Here is a 7,500-nt window from a genome sequence, read left to right on the forward strand (position 1 = left end):
CCCTAACCCTAATACGTTTTTTTGTTAAAATCCTGAAAATGAATAAATATTCGATATGTATGGTGAGGACATCCAGTGGAGTCTAACGGAGCACCTCGAAGACCTGGACTTTGCGGATGACATCGCACTACTCTCACACAACCATCAACAGATGCAAGACAAAACCCAGCTGCTAGAAACAACTGCAGCTGGACTTGGGCTCAAAATAAATGGACCAAAAACTCAAGTAATCAGAGTCAATAATAAAAGCACGAACCCCATAACCATCAGGGGCCAGACATTGGAAGAGGTTGACAAATTCACATACTTGGGTAGTGTTATAGCTGTGGATGGCGGGACTGAGGAAGACGTAAGGGCAAGAATAGGAAAAGCAAGAGCAACATTCAACAAGATATGGAAAACCCGAAACATCAAACTCAACACCAAGCTCAAAATCTTCAACTCCAACGTCAAATCCGTACTGCTATATGGCTCTGAAACCTGGAAAACCACCACTAACATCAATAAACTGCAGACCTTCATCAACCATTGTCTGAGACGTATCCTCAGGATCTTCTGGCCAAACACAATCACCAACATCAAGCTGTGGGAATGCACCAAGCAAGAATCAGTGGAGGTCCAGCTGACCAGGAGAAAATGGAGCTGGACTGGGCACACACTTCGAAGACACAAAACCGCAATAACCAAACAGACATTAACCTGGAACCCACAAGGCAAGCGAGGCAGAGGAAGACCCAAAAACACCTGGAGAAGAGACACTGAGCAGGAACTCAAGACAAGGGGACTGACGTGGAAACAGCTGGAGAGGATGGCTCAAGACAGACGGGGTGGAAACATTTCATCAATGGCCTATGTTCCGAAAGGAATAAAAGGCCTAAGTAAGTAAGTATGGTGAGGACTGAAGTTAATAATGATATTCATGAAAAGAAATTTGAACAATACATGAAAAGGATATGTTTTTACTGAGATCGCAGTTTTTGGCAAAGGGCTAAAGGTGTGATTCTTTTAAAGGTTGACTCGAGGGTTAACCGATCATCAACAATAATCCATCATCAAGGAATAGCTTTATCCGGAGCTGTGTTTTCACAGATATAATACAGTCCGGATGTTCAGTTAGCATCTTAAATCCATGCTGTCTTGTACTAGAACTAAATAACCAATAAACAATAACTAATAATAACCAATAAGCATCCTGTAAATGCATCAAGCAGTAACACTTGCTGAGTGTGCTAGACTGACCAAGATTTTTAGACCTCATTAGAATGCATTTCATCACAATGGAAGGTGGTAGGAGCTAGCAGGAAATAAGATAAGATAAGATAAGATATTCCTTTATTGATCCCCTTGGTGAAATTCGGGTACAGGTATGGGCAGGATAATAGTAGAAACACATAATAGGCAATACAATTAGATCTGAATATAAAAATATGAGAAAAATAAGGGTCTGTATGCCCTATCAATTATATTATGTTACAATAAATATAGCCAATGAAGAATTTGAATCTGAATATATACTATGAGTAAGAGTATAAGTAAACAGTATACACAAGGTGCAGTATACACATGGTACCCTAACTGGCATGATATACATCATACGTATACAGGAACTAACAGGAAGTATACTGGAGCTAACAGGCTGAGTGAGAGACTAACTCTCACGATTAGACAGAGAGAACCGACAGATAGATTGTTACCAGCAACCCATTACCAGTTAAGCATGAGGCTTTATATTCATAGACACCACTGTATGAATAAACCAACAGACTTGAGTTCCACTAGCTTCTTCATAGATGGTTTCAGCATAATGTCAGCTTTTATGTAGTACATTATACAGGAGCTAGCGCTACTGATGGAGATAATACTCCCAGTCAGACATCTAGTTAAACACAGCCTCTATATTCATCACTGGATACATCAACACAAACCCACAGAGACCTGGGTTCCTGTAGCTATGAAGATGTTTTCAGCTTTGAAGTGATCCAGTATCCGGCTGATTGATAGTCCTCTCACACAGTGGGATTGTCTCAAACAGACAGACAGGTTGTTACTATCAGCCAATCTGTGGTTAAACAGCACCGGCTGTGATCTGGAGGAGCAGAGCGTCTCTGATAGCAGCTCCTCTCATCTTCACAAGCAGCCGAGGTACCTTTCATAGGCAGCTTGTTATCGCAGCCATCAAGGCCCTTCAGGATAATAATAAAATAATCCTCCTGTCACTGTGTATTCAGGTGAGAGTCTCTACAGAGAGAAGCTGTCACAGCGCTGACAGGATTGGTGGCGCAATGGAAGTACTGAGAAAAAGGCCACACACTGCTCCTAGCACACTACACAGAAACACATGCATGCATACAATGATGGATGGATGGATGGATGGATGGATGGATGGATGGATGGATGGATGGATGGATGGATGGATGGATGGATGAATGGAAGGATGAATGGCTGGAGGGATAGATGATAGAATGATAGGTAGATGGATGGATGGATGGATGGAGGAGGGAGAAAGCTTATTACAAGCTAAAGTAAACTACATTCGGTCATAATGTCTGGTGAAAATTGGCCAAACTGGCCACTAGGCTGGGCGCGGTCCAGTGCTAAAGGCCTGACTCTCTGCACACTAAAGAGCTGCTGAGTGTGTGTGGGCTGGGCACTGTCCAGTGCTGAAGGCCTGACTCTCTGCACACTAAAGAGCTGCTGAGTGTGTGTGGGCTGGGTGCTGTCCAGTGCTGAAGGCCTGACTCTCTGCACACTAGAGAGCTGCTGAGTGTGTGTGGGCTGGGTGCTGTCCAGTGTTGAAGGCCTTACTCTTTGCACACTAAAGAGCTGCTGAGTGTGTGTGGGCTGGGTGCTGTCCAGTGCTGAAGGCCTGACTCTCTGCACACTAAAGAGCTGCTGAGTGTGTGTGGGCTGGGTGCTGTCCAGTGCTGAAGGCCTGACTCTCTGCACACTAAAGAGCTGCTGAGTACTAGTAGGGATGACCCCTGGACCCCGGTTCTAAACGGGAACCGGTACTATATTAGACAAGACCGGAGTATTTATAAGCTCCGACGTCATCGGTACTGCTATCGATACTCTAGAGAAATTATTATTATGAGTTTTTTTTTAGGAATTTAAAAGTTGCGAACGATCTCTCTTCTCTCTGTCTCTGCACGAGAAGCGAGCCGCAGCGAGCCATTATTATTACACACTCCTCGCGAGTCGCGACTCACACATACTCATCATAGTCATACACATACGGGTACTTCTTAACTTAAGGAAGGTGCTGTCTCCGTACTGAAGTGCGACACAGACAGCTCTGCCTCTGCATGCACTCGTGATGGCGAATAGAGCGAAGCGCTCGAAAGTATGGATATACTTTACAAGAGTCGATGCCGACAACGCACGTTGCCACAAGTGCAACAAAACATTTGCCAGTAAGGGTGGCAATACGAGCAATTTATCAAAACATCTGTTGGCAAAACATGATATTAGTGTGCAGAAATGCGCCGTTTTCGACTGCCTTGCGCGCAGTGTTCCATCTGCATCCACGTCCACTGCAGCCGGTAAGCCAAGATACGGAGTTGCCTAGGCTAATAACGAATTATTACAAATAGGCTAATAAACAAAATAATTGTTTAGCTACAAATACTACAATCTAAAAACGTTGTATAGATCGTCAAGCTGAGGTGTCAGCCACCATGTCCCAGCCCAGTGAGCCCAGAGCCACCACACATCCTCCCTCTACCTCCACCACCCAAAGTCCTTTCTCCCTAGCAGCTAGAGGAAGGATGACAGAGGATAGGGTGAACGAGTGTCACAGGGCTGTGACAAAGTTAGTTGTCAAAGGCCTGCACCCGTTGCTGCTGTTGCTGAAGAAATTATATTAATTTATTATATTTATTTATAAAGTTATATAAAAGAACATTGCTGCTGCTGTTGCTGAAGAAATTATATTTATTTATAATACTTATTTATAAAGTTGTATAAATAATAAAGCAATGTCGATTCTGTTCTTAATTAATTGTCTTTTTTTCTTAAATTATCAAAAATAACCGATAAGAGTATCGATAAAGTACCGAACTGTCAAGCAGTATCGATAAGAGTAGTAGTATCGATAAAATCCTAACGATACCCATCCCTAGATGGGCTGGGCGCTGTCCAGTGCTGAAGGCCTGACTCTCTGCACACTAAAGAGCTGCTGAGTGTGTGTGGGCTGGGTGCTGTCCAGTGCTGAAGGCCTTACTCTTTGCACACTAAAGAGCTGCTGAGTGTGTACGGGCTGGGTGCTGTCCAGTGCTGAAGGCCTGACTCTCTGCACACTAAAGAGCTGCTGAGTGTGTACGGGCTGGGTGCTGTCCAGTGCTGAAGACCTGACTGGACAGAGATGCAACAAATCAAATTTCTGAGAGAAATCAAATTAATGATTTGTAATTCATAAATTATTTGATAATTGTTGTCTGTAAATCGTTAAAAAAAAAAAAAAGTATTTCCCATCTTTGCTGAGCAAGATAGACACCTGTCCAAAATACAGGCCATTTGAGTTTTATGGTATTTATGTATGCATGTATGTATTTTATATGTATGCATTATGCAACAAACCTCATTACATTATTTCAATATGCTGGCGTAGCAGTCTAAAGCCCTGCTGTATGTGTGTGTGCATTGTTGCATGTATTTATTTACTATGTAAATGTGTGTTTGTACTGTACGTGTGTCTCTGTGTGTTGTGTGTGCGTGTGTGTGTGTGTGTGTGTGTAGTAACACATTATTCATCAGTTCTTACTCAGCCTGACACTGATTCATAACATAAAACCGAGCAAATGCTTGATGACATCACTTTGGAAAGTATTTTCACATGATCCGAACGATGTGGCAGCAATAAGGGATGGGAACCAACCAGCAATAAGGGACAGGAACCAACCAGCAATAAGGGACAGGAACCAACCAGCAATAAGGGATGGGAACCAACCAGCAATAAGGGACAGGAACCAACCAGCAATAAGGGATGGGAACCAACCAGCAATAAGGGACAGGAACCAACCAGCAATAAGGGATGGGAACCAACCAGCAATAAGGGACAGGAACCAACCAGCAATAATGGATGGGAACCAACCAGCAATAAGGGACAAGAAGCAACCAGCAATAAGGGACAGGAACCAACCAGCAATAAGGGATGGGAACCAACCAGCAATAAGGGACGGGAACCAACCAGCAATAAGGGATGGGAACCAACCAGCAATAAGGAACCAACCAGCAATAAGGGACAGGAACCCACCAGCAATAAGGTACAGGAACCAACCAGCAATAAGGAACCAACCAGCAATAAGGGATGGGAACCAAGCAGAGATAAGGGACAGGAACAAACCAGCGATAAGGGATAGGAACCAAGCAGAGATAGGGGACAGGAACCAACCAGCAATAATGGATGGGAACCAACCAGCAATAAGGGACAGGAACCAACCAACAATAAGGGACAGGAACCAACCAGCAATAAGGGACAGGAACCAACCAACAATAAGGGACAGGAACCAACCAGCAATAAGGGACAGGAACCAACTAGCAATAAGGGACAGGAACCAACCAGCAATAAGGGACAGGAACCAACCAACAATAAGGGACAGGAACCAACCAGCAATAAGGGACAATAACCAACCAGCAATAAGGGACAGGAACCAACCAGCAATAAGGAACCAACCAGCAATAAGGGACAGGAAGCCACCAGCAATAAGGGACAGGAACCAACCAGCAATAAGGAACCAACCAGCAATAAGGGACGGGAACCCACCAGCAATAAGGGATGGGAACCAAGCAGAGATAAGGGACAGGAACAAACCAGCGATAAGGGATAGGAACCAAGCAGATAGGGGACAGGAACCAACCAGAAACAAGGGACAGGAACTAACCAACGATAAGAGACGAGAACCAACCAGAGATAAGGAACGTGAACCAACCACACATATGGCCACTCTGTATTTAGTCTCTTTTTCCTCCTTTCCTTAACTCATTGACTGCCAATAACGAGTATAATGTCACTAGCGACTGTTGGAGGCAGGAGCCTCCAGCGAAATGTCACTGAAACAGAACCAGAGAGAACAACCACATACTTGTTACAATGTTGATTTGGCTGTGTACTGTATGTATGTGAGTGTGTGTGTGTGTGTGTGTGTGTGTGTGTGTGTGTGTGTATGTGTGTGCGTGTGTGTGTGTGTGTGTGTGTAGTAACACATTATTCATCAGTTCTTACTCAGCCTGACACTGATTCATAACATAAAACCGAGCAAATGCTTGATGACATCACTTTGGAAAGTATTTTCACATGATCCGAACGATGTGGCAGCAATAAGGGATGGGAACCAACCAGCAATAAGGGACAGGAACCAACCAGCAATAAGGGACAGGAACCAACCAGCAATAAGGGATGGGAACCAACCAGCAATAAGGGACAGGAACCAACCAGCAATAAGGGATGGGAACCAACCAGCAATAAGGGACAGGAACCAACCAGCAATAAGGGATGGGAACCAACCAGCAATAAGGGACAGGAACCAACCAGCAATAATGGATGGGAACCAACCAGCAATAAGGGACAAGAAGCAACCAGCAATAAGGGACAGGAACCAACCAGCAATAAGGGATGGGAACCAACCAGCAATAAGGGACGGGAACCAACCAGCAATAAGGGATGGGAACCAACCAGCAATAAGGAACCAACCAGCAATAAGGGACAGGAACCCACCAGCAATAAGGTACAGGAACCAACCAGCAATAAGGAACCAACCAGCAATAAGGGATGGGAACCAAGCAGAGATAAGGGACAGGAACAAACCAGCGATAAGGGATAGGAACCAAGCAGAGATAGGGGACAGGAACCAACCAGCAATAATGGATGGGAACCAACCAGCAATAAGGGACAGGAACCAACCAACAATAAGGGACAGGAACCAACCAGCAATAAGGGACAGGAACCAACCAACAATAAGGGACAGGAACCAACCAGCAATAAGGGACAGGAACCAACTAGCAATAAGGGACAGGAACCAACCAGCAATAAGGGACAGGAACCAACCAACAATAAGGGACAGGAACCAACCAGCAATAAGGGACAATAACCAACCAGCAATAAGGGACAGGAACCAACCAGCAATAAGGAACCAACCAGCAATAAGGGACAGGAAGCCACCAGCAATAAGGGACAGGAACCAACCAGCAATAAGGAACCAACCAGCAATAAGGGACGGGAACCCACCAGCAATAAGGGATGGGAACCAAGCAGAGATAAGGGACAGGAACAAACCAGCGATAAGGGATAGGAACCAAGCAGATAGGGGACAGGAACCAACCAGAAACAAGGGACAGGAACTAACCAACGATAAGAGACGAGAACCAACCAGAGATAAGGAACGTGAACCAACCACACATATGGCCACTCTGTATTTAGTCTCTTTTTCCTCCTTTCCTTAACTCATTGACTGCCAATAACGAGTATAATGTCACTAGCGACTGTTGGAGGCAGGAGCCTCC

General features: G+C 44.7%; 1 protein-coding gene across 1 annotated transcript in view; it reads right to left on the reverse strand.

The window, feature by feature from the left end:
- Positions 1 to 7,500, reverse strand: part of ak8 (adenylate kinase 8) — a 104,249-nt gene that overhangs the window by 17,893 nt on the left and 78,856 nt on the right. The gene's annotated exons all lie outside the window — the stretch shown is intronic.

Source organism: Notolepis coatsorum (assembly GCF_963971535.1).
Source record: "Notolepis coatsorum genome assembly, chromosome: 2".
Classification (NCBI taxonomy): Eukaryota; Metazoa; Chordata; class Actinopteri; order Aulopiformes; family Paralepididae; genus Notolepis; species Notolepis coatsorum.